This window comes from Ochotona princeps, chromosome 8 (assembly GCF_030435755.1).
Source record: "Ochotona princeps isolate mOchPri1 chromosome 8, mOchPri1.hap1, whole genome shotgun sequence".
NCBI classification, from domain to species: Eukaryota; Metazoa; Chordata; class Mammalia; order Lagomorpha; family Ochotonidae; genus Ochotona; species Ochotona princeps.
This window is the reverse complement of record NC_080839.1, coordinates 33,249,490-33,269,480: the sequence shown is the minus strand read 5'-3', so window position 1 is coordinate 33,269,480 and position 19,991 is coordinate 33,249,490.

The window sequence follows — 19,991 nt, the reverse complement described above, 5'->3', positions numbered from 1 at the left end:
CTGGTGGAGGGCAATACGCTGGTGGGTACAATATCATGTACTTTCAAAGTCTGACAGAAATTTTGTTTAGAATTCAGTGGCTATGGTTGAGGCGATCAAGTGATTCATTTGAGTATTGAAACTCATTATCTACTTTGGATAAAAATAGAAGATCAAGTTCCCTTAAACAATCAAACAGAATCATTTAGTCAATTAACATCAGCCAGCCTCTGTTATTGACCACTTCATGCCAGCACTCTGGATTAGTAAATTAAGTAATCACAGTGGCAAGAATGAAAGCTATTCATGAGCCTAACAGGCATGGGTTCCCATTCAAAAGACTAATTCAGCTGTTGTTGCTGTCCAGTGTCCAACTTGTTAAAAGTCCAGGTACAAGCACCTAACACAATACTGTTACTTAGGGAGACTTGCCAGACTCCTTTGAGGCAAGTTGATCAGATGAAGTTATTTCTACCTTCGGGGGAGCAAAAGTTTGTTCTGACTATAACCATATTTTGGAGGCAGGGGTTTTCCTTCCCGCTTGCAGAGCCAAATGCAGCCTCCTTCTCTGAGTTCACTTCACTGACACAAGAAACCAGATGCTTGGCAGTGTTCACATGGCAAAGCAATGTACTGGATCTATCTATCATTTAATGTGCCACCTGGAAGTTCCTAGCCTGGCAGAGCAATGGAGTGGCTTTGTGGAAGAACCACAAAGGCACTAGCTTACAAAGAACACCCTGTAAGGTTGGGTAATCTTATTCCAGAATTTTGGATCACATACTATCACAAACACTAAGTCAATACCTTTTACTGGTGGTGTTTCTCCACCAGGGCATAACACAAGGTCAAGAAATCTAAAGGTACAAGTGTAAGTAACCCAGATAACACTTGCTGTCAGTAAGCCACTGGAAAGTTCCTTAGTTCCCTTTCTTTGAATTCTGCAGGTTTAGAGACCAAAAACTAGGAAAAGAGTCACATTGGGGCAGGGGGATCATAAGGAGAGGGGGAAACTGCCACTACACAGTAGGTATGGAAGAACATGTGAGCATCCAGGTGATTTTTGCTTCTCAGCTTCTTTTTGAAGTTCTCTGGGACAACTTTGCCTGCAGTTATATCTTAGGAAGAATAAAATGCCCAGATTTTCAATCACCCTGGCACATGTGCCATCTACACTAGCAAAAATGCTAACTGAGGGGCCCGGCTCGATAGCGTAGCAGTTAAAGTCCTCACTTTGAACGCGCCGGGATCCCATATGGGCGCCGGTTCCAATCCCAGCGGTCCCACTTCTCATCCAGCTCCCTGCTTGTGGCCTGGGAAAGCAGTCCAGGATGGCCCAAAGCCTTGGGACTCTGCAGCCACGTGGGAGACCTGGAAGAGCTCCCGGCTCCTGGCATCTTTTTTTTTTTAATTTTTTTAAAGATTTTATTATTATTGGAAAGCCGGATATACAGAGAGGAGGAGAGACAGAGAGGAAGATCTTCCATCCGATGTTTCACTCCCCAAGTGAGCTGCAACAGGCCTGTGCACGCCAATCCGATGCTGGGAACCTGGAACCTCTTCTGGGTCTCCCATGCGGGTGCAGGGTCCCAATGCATTGGGCCGTCCTCAACTGCCTTCCCAGGCCACAAGCAGGGAGCTGGATGGGAAGTGGAGCTGCCGGGATTAGAACCGGCGCCCATATGGGATCCCGGGGCTTTCAAGGCGAGGACTTTAGCCGCTAGGCCATGCCGCCGGGCCCAAAAATAAATAAATCTTAAAAAAATCCCTAAAATATAAAAAGAAAGCTAGCTGAGCGTAATAAGTATCTTAAGTGGGCAACAGAAAAGCTGTCCTGAGACTACCTGAAGTAGTTAGAATTCTAGTTTATCGCTTTTATCGTGTGTGTGTGTGTGTGTGTGTGTGGGAGGGAGGGAAGGAGAGAGAGAGAGAAGAGGAGAGGAGAGGAGAGGAGAGGAGAGGAGAGGAGAGGAGAGGAGAGGAGAGGAGAGGAGAAAGAGGAGAGGAGAGGAGAGGAGAGGAGAGGAGAGGAGAAAGAGGAGAGGAGAGGAGAGGAGAGGAGAGGAGAGGAGAGGAGAGGAGAGGAGAGGAGAGGAGAGGAGAGGAGAGGAGAGGAGAGGAGAGGAGAAGAGGGAAGAGGGAAGAGGGAAGAGAGAAGAGAGAAATGAAGAGAAGAGAGAAATGAAGGAAGGAAGGCAGGCAGGCAGTCAGGCAGGTCGGCCTACTGGCCCATGGGTCCAGGAGGAGCTGCTTCCTAAGCTCTTTATTTGAAACATGTGGATCTTAGTGCAAACTTGGGCTGTCACTGACGCTCTGACACCCTGGCCCGATGAACCTTTCAGGATTGAAACCCTCATTCCCTTGCCTTCTGCAAGTGTTGACAGCTGGTGGATCTTACTTGGCTTTCTCTGGTCCTCTTCTGAGCTAAAGCAGCAGCAGCTCTCACCACAATATTTGCTCTCTTGTTTCCATATGGTCAATTTCACAAATCATTCCGCTTCTGATCTCCCTATGGGACCAGCAGGGGCTTTCACTGTTCCTGCTTTGCAATTGGGTTTTGCTCTCTGTTCATTTTGTTCCTTTCATTTCCTCACAAATGTGGTGCCCAAGGGCACTCCAACTAAACTTTCTGTGCAGAATATGTCAGTATGCTCATTTTCCCTTGGGAATCCAACCTGAAACATGGAGTGTTAGTTAAGTGCTATATAAACTTTTCATAACTATGAAGCTGTATCTGCCTTGCTTTTTCCATGTGTATACACATCATTATTCATGAAATTTCAAGTTCCAAGGCCAGCTCAGGACAAAATATTGAGAAAAGAGGTAGAACAAAATGAATTTATTTAGGGTGAATGAACATTTTGATTCTACCAAAAGAACCAAAGTTTTCAAAACAGTGAAGATCATAATCACCACAAGAAAAAATGATTATTTGTGAAATACTCACGACAGTGGAGTTTAATGAAAGAATGATTTTGTTCCTGGTCAGTAAGACTTCACTGGACTACTTCACTCAACTACGGCAGGTTGTTTCTCTGAGAATGAGCAGGGGTATGGTAAGAAACACTCATTAGAACAGATGGGTAGGCTGATAGTTGAGTAAGCATGGAGTAACATAATCAGATGTCTTTTGGTTTTTAAATATTTTTATTACCATACAGAGAACAGATGACATGTACTTATTAGAGGCAGTTCTCAGATGCCTTTTTTTTAATATTCATTTATTCATTAATTACATTGCATTACATGACACAATTTCATAGGTACTGGGATTTCCCCCCACTTCACCCCAAACCCTTCCCCCATCATGAATTCCTTCACCTTGATGCATAACCACAGCTCAAGTTCCGTTGAGATTCCCTAATTAAAAGTTTACACCATACAGAGTCCAGCATCCCTTTTAGTTTGAATTCCTACCTTATGTGTCATCAAACCAGCTTTTAATACTGTGGATTAGCAGACAAAGGTGTGTCCTTACTTAATCCTAAATTTTGTTCTCAGGTTCTAAGTATGCTGCAGTAGCATTTCTTAATCATGTCTCGGTCTTGTGCCTTAAGATCAAAGTAGTAGTGTTCTTTAGTAACTAGCTAGTGCTATCTTGCTTTATTGTCATGATGATTTTTTCTATATTTTAGTTTGCTTTGACGTGCTAAAAATTTTTGACAAGAACTTGACTTTTTCAACTGTCTTAATGAAAGAATTTTATCTTTTCTCTTTGAGGTCAGGGAAATAATGGAAAGATACACCAAAAGAAGCATAAGTTAGTGAAACAAAGCATAGGACTGGAACACAAAGATTTGTGTCGCATCAATCAGGCACGTCACCTTGCTTGACTCCAGCTTCTGTGTCTTGAATCAAACAAGCAGGGCTAAAATCTTTCCCTTATCAAAGATTCTAAGTGTGTGGTGTTACAAAGCAACCAAAAAGCCCTAACAGGAAAGCTTAAGTGACATATCTTGTGCATATTCAACAATGCAGGGTCTGTGAAATGTAAAATCTAAAAATTATGAAGATAATATTGTGGGATAATTAGTAAGTATCCACATATTTAAATCACAATTCTGGTGCTGGTATTGTGGTGTGGAAGGTTTTTTTTTAATTACTACTACTACTACTGCTATTATTATTATTATTATTATTATTATTATTATTATTATTATTATTAGAAAGTCAAATATACAGAGAGGAGGAGAGACAGAGAGCAAGATCTTCCATCTGATAATTCACTCCCCAAGTGACCACAGATGGTTGGTGCAGCACGGATCCAAAGCCAGGAGACTGGAGCTTCTTCCCAGTTTCCCACATGGCTGCTGGGCACCAAGGCTTTGGGTTGTCCTCAACTGCTTTCCCAGGCTACAAGCAGGGAGCTGGATGGGAAGCGGGGCTGCCAGGATTAGGACCGGTGCCCATATGGGATCCCAGCACACGCAAGGTGAGGACTTTAGCCTCTAGGCTATTGTGCTGGGCCCTGAGTATGTAAAGTTAAGGCTCCATCAGTGACACAGGCATCCTCTACGGGTGCTGGTTCAAAACCCAGCTGGTGCATTTCACAACCAGCTCCCTGGGAAAGCAATGGAAGATGACCCAAGTCCTCAGGTCCCTGAACCCACCGAGAGAACTGACAGACGCTCTGGACTTCTGGCTTCAGCCTGGCAATGCCCCAGCCACGGTGGCCATCTGGGAAGATAACCAGTGGATGGAAGAGTCTCTTTCCCTAGCTTTCCTCCTCTCCTTAACATTACCTTTCAATTAAAGGTGGGAAAAAAAGCCTCTGTGTCACCATAATGGTTGCGAATACTTTCCCTTAAGATGGGAGGCTGGCAGAAGCCTAAAAATATCAACCTGGTTTTCCATTATCCCGTACTCAGCTAGTCTGAGGTGTGTTATGCAATGCATCATATTTTTGAAAAAAGTCAAATAGCTATAGCCTGGAGTGCAGCTCAAATACCAGGGGTAAGTAACCCTTTTCCATTGCCCAACAAAAATAATTGTGCTCAATGAATCGGTCCTTGAATTTCCACTACTTCTACTCTTCTTCCCTTATTTTACTGCCTCATCGGAGCCAGCAACACTTGAAGTTCAACAGAGAAATTCACATTGAAGTTGGAGGCAAGAGAAGACTGCCTGGCTGAATGAAAATATCCAGATTGAAAGATTCAAAATTCAAGAAATGTTCACTATATAATTGTGTGTTTACCTAAACACTCAAAAATGGTACAGAGATTTAACAATGACCAAAGGGCTTAAGGCAATTAAATGAGACCCCACAAGGCAGAAAATAATGTTCACAGATTTAATCTCCTAATAATGTGAGCTCCCTAAAATTGTATATCATGGACAGTCACCAAATAAACTTGTAAATAAATTCTATATAATGTAAAAGTATATCCTTTCTGTTCCTTTCAATCATAATGTAAATTTTATTCCTGTTTATATTAAAGGAATCAATTATTATCTAGGAAATTTACAAATATAAGCCCATTTCCTATTTGCTGTATATACAGAAAGAAGAAAAGACATCAGAATGAAGAAAAGGGGGTTCCTATAGGTACATATTGAGTATGTTATACCGTAAAAATTGAGAAAAAGACACAATAAAATTTACCTGTTGAATAAAACACTAAAACAATAGTTGACAATCTATTGAACATAAAATATACATATGTAAAATATGTAGATGTAAAGTAATATAATATTTAGATGTAAAGTAATATAATAGAATAACCAAACTACCTGATAGTAAATTGTATAATTGATTTTTCAACTTCATTTGAAAGTCAAAGCAAAAGAAAGTGAATGGGAGAGAGATCATTCACCCACAAGTGTACTCCTGAAATGCTTGTAACAGCCAGGGCTGGTCCAGTTGAAAACCAGGCGCTGAGAACCCAATCCAAATCTCCCTGTGCGTTGCTGGACCCAAGTACCTAAGTCATCATCTGCTCATACTGCGGTATGGGTTAGCAGGAAGATGGACCAGAAGTTGAATCAGGACTTGATAACTGGGCATTCTCACTGAATGATGTAGACCTCCCAAGTGGTGACTCAGCCCACTAATCCACAATGCCCTCCCTTGTTTTCAATACATGAGAGATCGAGGAGTGGAGCAGTGACAGAGAAGAGTTCCAAAGTTTACCCTCAAAGAAATAATAAATGGAATATTTAAAACATTTTATTAGTAGTGACAGTTTAAATCCCCTTAAAAAAACCAGGAACAATAATAGAGGATATTAAGTTCCAAAATTGTTATGAAGACCACCATGGAGTTACAGTGAGCCTTCCAATAATAGTAGTAAGACCTAGGATCTGCAAAAAGAAATGCATTTTTCATCTCTCTCTTATGAGGTCAAATAATGATTGCCCATGGGTGACCATTTTTCATGGTTTCTAGAAGTCGCCACCAAAGACCATCTCTGAGGATGAAATGTTGGGCAGAACCAACAGACCATAACAAGGCTTCATCACAGTTAACTCCAGCAAGTGTGTGGCAGCCCAACTAAGCCCTCGATAATATCACTTCAAATTTATTTCTATCAATTTGTTTTAAAGCCTTTAAATCCATGAAAATGAGTTATTCATAAATCAATAAAATATATTGCAGATAATATTTTAAAAAACATAACTTTATTGAAACTCACTGGACAATTTTGCTCAAAATCAAATTGAGGAAATATTCATTTTTAAATATCTAGATGTTCGAACATCAATGTTAGTCAAATTGTATTCTATAGTGGAAAATAAATTTCTGTGTTAAATACAATTGGGATATAGCCCTCACCCCTCTGAGGATGTTCAACTTCTTTATTAGAATATGAATTAGCTCTAGTGAGGACTTTCATTTTTGAAACAAAGCATGTATCTATTTTGCTCAATTCAGATGTTTAGCAACTCATGTTTCTACTGACTTTTTATATATAAAAATATCTTCAGAAGTGTATTCTTTGGAAATTCAAAAATACAGCATCACTCCCTGGATAGAGAAGATATCTTTCTTTAGTTGACTCAAAAAGCTAGGCAGAAAATGAAGTTCGAAAGGAATCTATTTGGGCTGGCATTATGGCGCAACAGGTTAAGCCACTGTCCGCAACAATTTTGAGCGTCGAACAAGTACCAGTTCAATTCCTGGCTGCTTGATTCCAATCCAGGTCCTTGCTAATGTCCATGGGAAGGCAGAGGAAGACCTGGATAAAGCTTATGGCCCCTGGCTGTGGCCTTGTGTTCATTTGGAGAGTGAACCAGTGAATGGAAAACCTTTCTTTCTCTCTTTCTCTTTCAATTTGCCTTTCAGACAAGCAAAATATGCCATTAAAAGTTTATTTTTCTATAGAAGTGCTTTATACTGAGCCATATTTTTTCTACAATGCGAATTTTCCATGAGCATTGCTATAGCATAAGCATAGGTAGCAATGGATGTGTTCATTTCTTTTGTGACAATCATTAAATAATGCATGCATATATCAAATCATCCTGTCACACATCTTTCATACAGCACCATTTCTTTTGCCTAGGATATTTGAGATTCAAAAATATAATTTTTAAAAAGAATTGAAACCCATCCTTTGGTAACAGAATAAATACAATAATTTACATCATGAAACTTCCTATTTTCTCATTAAGTTGTGTCTATACCAAAACTGATTTGAAAGAATTGGAGAGGGAAAGATAAAATTCAGTTCTGAGATCAATTAGTTTTCATATTATTAATAACCAATTATTAATTTCATGGTTGAGTGAATTTTATTCCTCTGACTTATGCTTAGTTCATGTTTGAAGACAAAATATTCTTTTTAAAAAAATCCTGCAAAAGAAGGAATGAGAATTATTCACATCATTTTAAAACTCAGAGAACAAAGATTAAAAAACAAGCAAAGTGTCAAAAGACAGTTTTTATCCTTCAGGGACTTTCAGCAATAGAACAAAACATGTGTTACGTTTTTAATTTTCTTTAAAATGAAATGATTAGGTACATCCAACTAGAGTTTCAAAGAGCAATTCTTTATTCTGAAGAAGCAGCCATGGAAAATTTATCATGAAACTAAAAAGACAGTGTAACAAAAGGCCACTGCTTTCCAGCTAAAATGGCATCTTTTATTTACCTTAAAAAATGCCTTGGGATTATTAACTACTCTACTAGAATAATAAACTGAAAGATTTAGCCTTACTTATTATATATGTGTCTACTATAAAATTACACATTATTTTACATATTTCTTTTTTTATTTTAAATATTTCAACACCCATATTTGCCAGGCTAAAATGTTAAATTTTGTCTTGAAAGCTAACACAAAGTCACTTCTCCAGGAAATCAACATAATGTATTCAACAATATTCATTTCAACATTCATATTTCCTATCTCTTTTCCTTTAAATTAGACTTAATTTTGAAATAATTGCCAGTTTTTGTAGAACTGACCCATATTAGGGTTGGTATTCTGCACGTAGTGAGTGGACTGTAAATTGATGGCAGAGCTGTCCTTGTAGAAACCACTGGTAGCCCTTTTCAATAGACACACCACAGGCAAGGGGCTGGATTACAAAAAGTTTCAATTTTTGGATGCCAGGAATCAAGTTAGTGGCAAGTTTAGTTACTGCAACAGCTTAATAGAGTAGGTCCCAAACGAATATTTGATGGATTGAGCTGAGGTTATGCTTGAAAAACTCATTCCCAAAACATAATTGCTTCTTCTCACACTTTGGGAGGGTGGGCAAAACTATCACATTTTAGTTTGAAGGGTAGTTTTCTAAGTCAGTGAAAATGTGAAACTTCAAAAAAATTGTTTTAATTCTTGGCACTCTTTCTAAAGGATTTTAGTAAATGTTTTTCATTTGAATAACTTTATTCGTTGAAAATTCTAATCTACCAGGCAAAATAGCTAGATTGGTAGCAACATCTATCTGATTTTCAAGCTATACACCAATAGGATGGGAGGAAAAATTACTTGTCTCTTTGCACATGCTGGATCCTATTCTTGGGCATCTAGGTAACCATGCCCACAGCATTTTAGTATAAGTATTTGTTCATATATATATATATATATATATTCACATGTTAAAAATTATTGAAGACCATGTATTATATCAGTTCCTTCCCCCTTTTGAATTTAATTCTGCCTTTAGGATATATTAAATTTCTTTTCTATTCATTTTGACTTCCATTTCCAAAGTATTAATTCCCTTCACTCTATTTTTGAGTAGGTTGCAAACTGAAAACTAATTATTTTGAAATACATGTTTATTGATTGTAATCGCTCTAAAATACAATAAATCTCAGTCTATCTGGAACTTTGATCAGCAAATCTTTATTCTCTCTATCCCCACTGTATCAGTCTCTCACAACTATCCTCTTTTCTGCTTCGCTTAGTTCAATTTTATTAGCTTCCACGTGTAAGTGAGGTGATGTGGTATTTGTCTTTCTGTGCCTGATTTATTTCACTCAGGACAATGCTATTCAGATTTGTACATTGTGCCACATAACACACCTCCTTTTGAAGCTGGACAGTACTGTGTTTAAATGTCAATTATCCCCATCCTTCGACAGGCATTCAGGTTGATTCTGTATCTTAGCTATTGTGAATGATGCTGCCATGAGCATGTGAGTGTACATACACTTTCATATACAGATTTCAGTTCATTGTGGGTATGTTCCCAGACATTCATAGCCAAATGAACAGCATTTTTAGCATGTTATCTAGTTGACTATATTTTTACTCGACCTTCATAGTGCAGTGAATTGTATTCACAGGTTTCCAAAGTTTTTTTTAAAGCCTTCACACAGCTCTAATGCATTTCCCCCAAATTTATTCTGTACCCTTGCTTTTGTAAGTTGATGAAATGGTTTATAGACACTTATAGAAAACTCCTAACCAGATTTTTTGTATCAATTTGAAGGCTTTTTTATATATATATCACGGAAATTGTTTAACAGATTTAGGACTGTTTATTTCTAATATATTTCAAAGGTTTCATTTGTAAGAATCTTTCCAATAAAAAATTTGTGGGAAATTAATGTAAATCCTCTCATTTTTTTTGTTTTGGGGGATATTGGCTTTCTACATATTACTTAGTAATTTCTAGTCATGTGAGTCATTTTACTAGAAAAACTTTTGTTTCATCTAGTTTTTCAAATATATTTGGAGATATATTTCTAAGATGTTTATTTGCAATTAGGTCTATGTCTTTTCTGTATATCATTGGTTGTTTTCTAATTTCCATTTCTAATCTTCTGTATTTTAATGAAACAGTTCACTTCAATAATATTATAAAGCTATGATAAGTAAAATAGTATAACACTGGCATAAAAGCTGAAGCATAGAATAATGAAACAAAATTAAGAACCCAGAAATTAGATCAAATACATGTAGCAAACTGATTTTTGACAAAGATACCTACAATACATGTTATAGAAAGCTTTTCAATTAATTATGCTGGCAAAATAGGAAATACATATATGGATTAATGAAATTACATATTTACTTTTCATTATATGAAAAGTCAGTCCAAGATGGACCAAATATCTGGGTGTAAAAACCTAGAAGTATAATTGCTATAAGACAAACTAGAGAAATGCTTTAAGACAATGGTGTAGGTGATGATTTTTTGGATAGAACCCTAAAAGAGTAGGAGACAATGAGATCAAAATTAGACATAAAGTGTCATACTAAACCCTGAAACTTCCTGATTTCAAAGGAAATAATCACCAAAGTGAAAGATTAAATGAAATAATAGGACAAAAATTTGAAACATACTCATTCCGGAAAGACTGAATAACTAGGCTATATAAGGAACTCACTAGAACATACAAACATCAAAAACAAAAACCCTCAACTACAAAAAAAAAAAAAAAAAAAAAAAAAAAAAAAAAAAAAAAAAAACAACAATCCTGCAATCCAGTTAAGAAATGGCAAAATATGAAATAGTAGAATACAAATAAACGCAAAATGTAAATGCAAATTAGACGTGGTCAACAATTATATTTTTCTTTTTTTTTAAGGATTTATGTATTTTATTACAAAGTAAGATATACACAGAGGAGGAGAGACAGAGAGGAAGATCTTCCGTCCAATGATTCACTCCCCAGGTGAGCCACAACGGCCGGTGCTGTGCCGATCCAAAACCGGGAACCTGGAACCTCTTCCGGGTCTCACACGTGGGTGCAGGAACCCAAAAGTTTGGGCCGTCCTCGACTGCTTTCCCAGGCCACAAGCAGGGAGCTGGATGGGAAGTGGAGCTGCCGGGATTAGAACCTGCACCCATATGGGATCCCGGGTCGTTCAAGGCGAGTTCTTTAGCCGCTAGGCCACGAGCCATCAGAAAATGTAACCAAAACCACAGTTACATGTCACCTCATCCCCGCTAGATGAGTTAGTATCAGTAAGACACAAAGCAACAAATGTTGTCCAGGATATGGAGAAAAAGGGAATCATATGCACTGTAGGCAGATATTTAGTTAGTGTAACCATTAAGGAAAACAGAGTGGAGATCCCTTTCAAAGCTAGAATTCATATTGTCATGTGATACTGCAATCCCACTACCTTGTTTATTCCTGTAATATTCACAATAGAAATGGAACCAACAAATGCCCATCATCTCATGAATGGATAATATATATATATATTAATAATATACATATTATATATATGCCAGTTTATATAATATGTGTATATAGTGAATAGATATGTGTGTATATTGAATACATATATATTCACAATTGAATATTATTCAGCACTGAGAATGAACAGAAGCCTATCATTTGCTACAAAATGGATGGATCTGGAAGACATGTTATACAGTGAAATGAGTCAGACATGGAAAGACAAATGCCACTTGATCTCCTTCATATATAGAATCCGAATGAATATTCACTATGAACGCAGAGTAGGAGTTACAAGAGACTGGCAGAAGTAAAAGGGAACAGAGGCAGTTGGGACAGCAGATAAAAATTTAGAATCAGATTAAAAGAGACTAAGTTCCTAGTATTAACAGAGCACTGTGAGTAGCTATAATTCACAATAACTTTTCATGCAATTTGTGACCAAATAGAAGAAAAGAGCTCCCAGGTTGCATTCATATACTTAACATCCAAGAAGGCTGAATGTTGGTTACTCCGACTTGATCAATGTACATTGTATCATGTAGTGAATTGCCACATTGTAGCCCATAGATATGTATAATTACTGTTAATTTGGACAAATTTAAGAATATTGAATTTGTACACTCCATTTTTTTATATAAGTAAAGTTCCTCCTTCATTTTTTTAGGTTCTTCCTTCTCATTTCCTTAGTTCCTATTTGTTGATCTTTTCCAAATACTTGATTTGAATAATGCATTTGTTATGTAGGATTTTAAACTATAGGAACTGTATTTTACTGTGGATGTAACCAGTAAATCTGAAATCTTATTATTTAATTTTTGTCATTTTATATGCATTTCAGAGAGTGTTTATTTTCACCCATGAATTGTTTAACCTAAAGATCCTATGAATTCTCATACATGTGTTAGTTACATTTGGTTGGTTTAATGTTGTAGTTCAGATCATTTAAATTTTAATTTAAGTATCTCAAATGTTTTAAATCAAGCTCTGTTGGAATCACTGGTGAATTCCAGAGATGCTCTCATACGTCTTAGCAATGTAAAAGTTCTGTTCTGTAAAGTGAAACTAACACTTAACTCATAGACATTCCCTGTGGACCTCATTTAAAACTAAATCCTCACATATGGCTTTCCCTAGCTGCCGTCTGCGCTTAGCTTCCACACACCTCTTTACCATCTAAATAGCTGCACATATATTTTACTTACATGTTTGTATCTCTCCCAACTATAATGTAAGCTCCACTGGAGGCTAAGAATATACTCACACTTTCTACAGCTTCTTAAATTTATTAGTTTATCAGATGTCCACAAATTAAATTTTATTCTTTTATTTTTTTTTAAGATTTATTCATTTTATTACAGCCAGATATACACAGAGGAGAGACAGAGAGGAAGATCTTCCATCCAATGATTCACTCCCCAAGTGAGCTGCAACGGCCGGTGCGTGCCGATCCAAAGCCAGGAAACTGGAACCTCTTCCGGGTCTCCCACGCGGGTACAGGGTCCCAGTGCATTGGGCCGTCCTCAACTGCTTTCCCAGGCCACAAGCAGGGAGCTGGATGGGAAGTGGAGCTACCGGGATTAGAACCTGCACCCATATGGGATCCTGGGGCTTTCAAGGCGAGGACTTTAGCCACTAGGCCACGCCGCCGGGCCCCAAATTAAATTTTATAAAGATTACATTCATTGTAGTAATAATTTTAAAAGACCCAAAATCTTTGAGATCTGTATTACACATAGTGAACATCTATGTATGAATGTATATTCTATATGTATATTCACATCTAGGTATATATATGTATGGATGTATTTGTGTGTGATGAGCAGATTATATGAGAGACCAGACAGAACTTTAGTGAAAGCATGACACAGTTCTCTCCCATTAAGAAACAGATAAATTGGGCCCGGCAGCGTGGCCTAGCGGCTAAAGTCCTCACCTTGAACGCCCCGGGATCCCATATGGGTGCAGGTTCTAATCCTGGCAGCTCCACTTCCCATCCAGCTCCCTGCTTGTGGCCTGGGAAAGCAGTTGAGGACGGCCCAATGCACTGGGACACTGCACCCGCGTGGGAGACCCAGAAAAGGTTCCAGGTTCCCGGTTTTGGATCGGCGCGCATCGGCCCGTTGCGGCTCACTTGGGGAGTGAATCATCGGATGGAAGATCTTCCTCTCTGTCTCTCCTCTGTGTATATCTGGCTATAATAAAATGAATAAATCTTTAAAAAAAAAAGAAACAGATAAATTGATTGCTATGCTGCATCTCACAAAGCATTTGGAAAGAAAAGATTCAGTTTATATTGTATTCTTTTTCAACCAATGGACAGGATTGGTTTCAAGAAACCACTACTTTTCAAAAAGGGAGTGTTATTTATGTGCTCCATGGAGGAACAGTAAGGGGCAAACAGAATTATATGAAAGGACCGTTAACCTGACTGGTTATATTTTATTTTGACCTTAAGCAGGTCTCTTGCAGAGCAACATAATTTATGTGTAGTTAATTACTGAAGCAATCCATTCAATCAGATCAAAGCCCATTATCTGGTCATTTCACTTAAGAGAAATAATGTCAAAATGAAGTAAAGTTTTTGGTTATCCTACCACTTGAGATATACACATCTTATATCAGAATGCCTTAAACTGAGTATCACTCCATTTCTGATTCAGTTTCCTGCTAATGCATTGAGAAGGTAGCAGATGATGGTTCCTGTATTTGGGTCTGTGTGCTCTACGTGTGAGACCCAGATGGAGTCCTGGTTCTTGGCGTCCTTCCACTGCGGCCTCAATGGTTGAAGGATCTGGGGAGTAAGGCAACAAATGAAAATGATCGTAGTGTCTCTCTCTCTCTCTCTCTCTCTCTCTCTCTCATCTCCACCCTCTCATTCACTATACATTTCAAATAACTAAATCTTTAAAATGCAAGAAGCAGCAAAATGATTGCCTGTTATATGAAATAACAGTATCCACATAGATCCATTGAGTTTACTTTCAATAATTAGTGACACCAAGGTTTATGTAAGCTCTGGATAAGCTTATCTTTTAAAAGGGATTTTACTGGATTTATTTGATTTGAGCTGATTAACATGAAGTGTTTTTTTTATAATTTCTGTATTTGTAAGCACTCTGAATGAAAATTCAAAGAGCTGTGAATGATGCTGATGGTTAACCAGAAAGGCTATGAAGAGGAGGCTCTCAATGTGCCTGCCTCCCAGAAGCTGCAGTTCTGTACAGGTGATGCATAGTTAACACTCAGAAACCTCGACAAGAAGAAGTAATGATCATCTAGATATGACTTCATGCACTAGAAACACATCGGCTGCATGGAAAAGCATTGCTGGTTTTCAGTAATGCCATGTTTTACTGTTTCTTGTTGAATCAGTTTCTTTCAGCATTCATATGTATGCTTTTCATTTATTTGCTGTTGACTATTTTCTAATTGGATTTAGGCAACATTCTAATCTCTGCAGGATAGATTAGCAAAGCATTTCTCAATGTGATCCATCGCAGGTTGACTCATTGATTCATTTTCACTTGCTCATTCACCTATTAAGCATTTACGCTCTACTCCATGACAGAACTTATGTCAGGCAATGATGAAGTAGTTGCAAAACACTATTTCTGCTTTAAGAAGATGGAAGTCTGGAGGGGAAGATAGACACATAAAAAGATAAATTACAATATGCTGTGACAAATGCTTTGACAAGATGCTCTGGAGGCATAGTGTAGCTGTCTCATGTTATCAGCCTTATGCTCATTTCACCTGTTTAAGTTGAAGGGACTTTCGGAAGGAGAGATGAGGAGCAGGGATGAGATGTGCTAAACCTTCCTTCAACACTGCGTTATAAACATACACTCTGTGGAGGTGAGGAGAGTTATTAAACACTTCATTTTTCTTGGATAGTTGTATCTGTATATTTGGATAAACATTTACATATGTTCTTGGCGATCTATATCTCAGAGGAAAATATGGACCTCGCAACAGAGCAGTTCATACTAAACAGGTCATGTTTCCAGGACCCCAGTCATTCAAAAGGAAATCACTTTCACCTCTAAGAGCTCTAATCCAGGTTGTGGGTTCACACTTTCAAAAAGAAGGTAAAACTACCTTGTAGAGATACACCTGTGATTTGTTCAGTCCAGCTGTCTTTGAAACCAATATCTTGTGACATTTTAAGCTCTTGATACTAGTTTTTGAGGATATAAAATTTCTTATATATTGTACAGTATCTGGAATGATGTACGAAAATGATCATATCTTAAAATCACATCATTATCAAAATTAAGGCATGTTTATTGAAACACTTTGAGAGCATCTAATGGTATCAGAGGTTACCTGATCATGAGACTGATTTTTGTAATTTCTGCAAAGTAAACAATCAATCAAACTAGAGTGAGGACTCCGAAGGCAAGCTAGAATTTGAGAATATGTCTAGGTTGAAAACTAAATGCCTACATTCCTTTCTAACCTAGCCCCAAATTAATAACTCCATATAAAAAGGTGTTGTCCTATCCAGTTGCTTACAAGGGTCAGTTTGAATTTCTTCTTCAAAGAGATCAAGAGTGATGGATTTTACAACACAGTTTCAAATTCTTACTGGATTAAACACGTCTTTCCTTCTGGAGTGTGGTGGGGACCATGAACCATTGTTGTTCCATAACTATTCGAAAGAACAAAACAGCAGTCATTCTTTTGAATTTCAGAACTTCAAAGTAACATTTCTTCCTACCATCATTAGAGATACTTACTCATCAGCAAATTGTGCCCTCCTTCTAAAATACCGCCTTTGTAAACCCAGCAGTTTCCAGAGAGTCTCAGTGTTGTCTGACTTCAAACCTCTGACGCAGCAAATGACATTCATCTGTTAAGAAGGAAGGTGTGAGAGACACGGTCCAGCACAAGGATAGTTTCTCTTCAGAATTTGTATATGCACTCATTGCTGTCAACTCGCATCTATCCCCAAGAGGTTGACAAACAATCTTGTTCACAAATTCTCAATAATATTTGGGAAACTAATTTCCTAATTGATGTATTTTTTTTAAGAATCCTGCTGTTAATGCTGAATGTCAAGCAAATACACATTTTCTTCAAAAGATAGAATAGTGCTACTTCTAGTTATTCAAACTCAGCTGTCAAGTTTAAATAACCCTTATTATTCTTTGAAGGACAGAATTTCTAAATAAATGGGAAAATGTTAATTAAACAATGTTGCATTAAAATGGAAATTATTTTAGTTTATCTTCACAAGGCTAATTTTAAAATTATTTTAATGAATTTCAGGAGGATGAAAGTACAAAGCTTTCTCTGCAGTCTGCATTAACTCTTCCTAGTCAGTCAGGTTCCAATAAAGCTGTTCATGCACATAGGCCATAGTTCCTTGAAATTAGAACTTTGGGACAAAAAAGGAGTAAAGATCACTGAGTAGAATTTCTAAGAATTCATTGAAACAGTTTTTATTTTCCTTCTTTCCAAAATAAGCATCCCTTTGATAGGCAAGGCCACGAATGTAGCTGTTCTCCAAAGGGAAATGTTTGATTGTAGAAATCACCTGAAAAATTTCAGAAGTGAGATGACTAGCTCCTTATGCTATATCTAGAATAAGCATGGTTCCTGACATATAACTGAGGGCTCAATAAAAATTTACATGTCTTCCTGAAGTTTGTTTTATTTCATTATTTGAAGGACAAAATAACAGAGGAAGTGAGAGAGAGAGAGAGAAAAGAGCCTTTGTAGAGAGAAGCAGAAGCTACTATGGAAATAGCACTGATTAATCTTTATGAAGCACTTAACCCCAGTCAGTTACTTTCTAGCTACTCCAAGAACATTATTGTCTTTACTTCTAAAACTATACCTCTGTAGATAACAAGCTGGCACTCAGAATTTTATCAATTTTTTCCAAAATTCAAACATTTAACTGGTGAAACTAGGATTCAAACCCATGACTTGCTCTCCTATAAACACTAGTCTCTTTGGAGAATGGGATTTCCTAGTAGGATTTCATGGAGAATGGGATTTCCTAATGGGATTTCATGAAAATGCATAAAATAGTGCATGAAATTTCAGTAACATTTTTAGGGGTACTACAGTGGTAGATTTAAGAGGATTTTCTGAGATACTCCACATGTAACTTGAGAGGACAACCTTCAACAAGGTTCAAGTCTTTTTGGTGGTGATGAGACCTGGGAGTGCTGAGACAATGCATGTTTTGTGTAATTTATGTTTGGGTAAGAAAGCATGTGGACATTAGCACTGCTGTGCACGTACAAAGTTTGAGGAATGATGGAGCAAAATAGATGGAAAAATGAGCAGTGTGCTCATGGAGACCAGAAGCGTGGCTTGAAAGATAAGGAATATGTCCTTATTCAATAAAGCATTTAGACAAACATAATGAGAAAAATCTAACATTGTACCCAGTGACATTCAGTTTGTCATTGACTTGAGTTAAACCAGTCCCCTTAAGTCTGATCAGCTTGTTCTCAAGAATTCTATCATTTTTTTTCACAAAGGACACAACTCCTTCAGAGTTAACAATGTTAACAATGGTTTCTGGACACTTGGAATCCCACCTACTGAAATCTATTCAATGTATAAAGAACTCGAACCATTTTCAAGAAGTATGTTGAAGTTCACTTCATTGACAACAATCCTTCTTTGACATATTCAGTCACTTTGCTTAAGGCAGGCATTTGGCCTAGTCATACAGACCCCCGTGTCCCACAGGTATTCAACACTCACCTCTGGTTCCTGACTGCAGCTTCCTGGTAATGCAATGCCCAGGAGGCAGCAGGGATTGCCCGAGTAGATGCATTCCATACACCTATTCAGGTGACCTGTGCTCAGTTGTCAGTTTCAGGTCCTGTCATTTGGGAATCAAATCAGTGGATGTGAGTTCTCTCTCTCTCTCTCTCTCTCTCTCTCTCTCTCTCTCCTCTCATAGATGTTTAAAATCAGTTTTTGTTTCTAATGCTTTAATTTCAATTATGGAATTTTATATGACACAAGAATAGTGTGAAAACTCTTAATACATGTATTCTCATGTGAAAATCTAATCAGATTGGCTAGCATTACCATTTCCATAAACATTCAGTGGCTTAAATTTTAAGAGTTTAAATCAGTGAAAGGTTTTTATAACAAAATGGGTTTGAAAAAATCAACTCTGTTATTCTAGGCATGTGTTTCTTCTTGCATATGTCAAGGAATGCATATGGAGATTTTACTGGTCAGAGCTGGTAAGACAGTAACAGAATGAAAAGCAAATTCTTTAGCTTTCCAACATTAAAAATGAGAAGGCAGACTGTCAGACTTTAGTAAAATCAAAATCAGAATAGAGTTGGGAGGTAGTAGTGGCACAGTGGATTTGACTGCCATTTGCAATGCAGGCAACCCACACTGAAGTTCCCCTTTGTGTACCAAATGTCAACTATCCTGCTCCCTAACTGGCTTCCTTCTAATGTTCTTGGAAAGATGGGAGATGATGCCATAGGAGACCGGGATCAAATTCTTCACTCCTGGTTTTGCTGTAGTCCAGCCCTGACTGTGGTGAGCCAGTAGAAGGAAGTTCTCTCTGTCTCTCCCTCTCTCTGACACTCTGTCTTCCAAAAAAATTTAAAAATAGTTATGTTTAGAAAAATAATACTTAGTTGTAGAGAGGCATATTTTAAATGACTGAATATGAGCATCTCAATCAAACTGGCCTGAAGCCATTTGTGTTCCAAGACTTCTCAGTTCCCTGACAGTAAATTCAGTACTGGTTTTGCTTACCATTTTGTTCTGGGTCATTTTACTTGCAATTGAAAGACTCCCAGCACATGCAGGAGGTTCTCAGGCTCATAAGAAATTGGGTGGTACTAGGATAACACAGGAGAGAGTAGGATTTGAGTTTGATAAGCAGTCTCAAAGGTGAAAATTCCGCTACAAAACAGCACATAGACACTGGTGGGAAAGGCAGTGTATGCTGGAAACATAAGCATTCAATGGCACAAAATTCTTGCCAGGCATACCTCAGTTCTCCCATTTCCTCTCAATACTAAGCTCTTAAAGGAAACAGGAGAGGAAGTTGGCATTATTAGGAAGTGACTAATTCAGGAGGCAGTGTATTGTAGGGAAGAATGGTAAGGGTTCGTTTAAATACTGGTGTTACCATAGTGAATACATCTTCCTTTCCCTTGTCACATCCTGATTAAGAGAAGCTTAGGGCCTTTTGTGGTGGCTCAGCAAGCTAATTCTCTGCCTGCCATGGTAGCAGCATTTATGGATGCTGGTTCCTGTCCTAACTGCTCCATTTCTGATCCAGCTCCCTATTTATGACTTGAAAAAGTAGTGGAGGGTGGATCAATTCCTCTTGTTAAGTACAAGAGAGATCATGCCAGACACAAGTGTAAGATATATTAAGGAGTCTGTACTACTCAATCGCAGCAACAGCAGTGTCTGC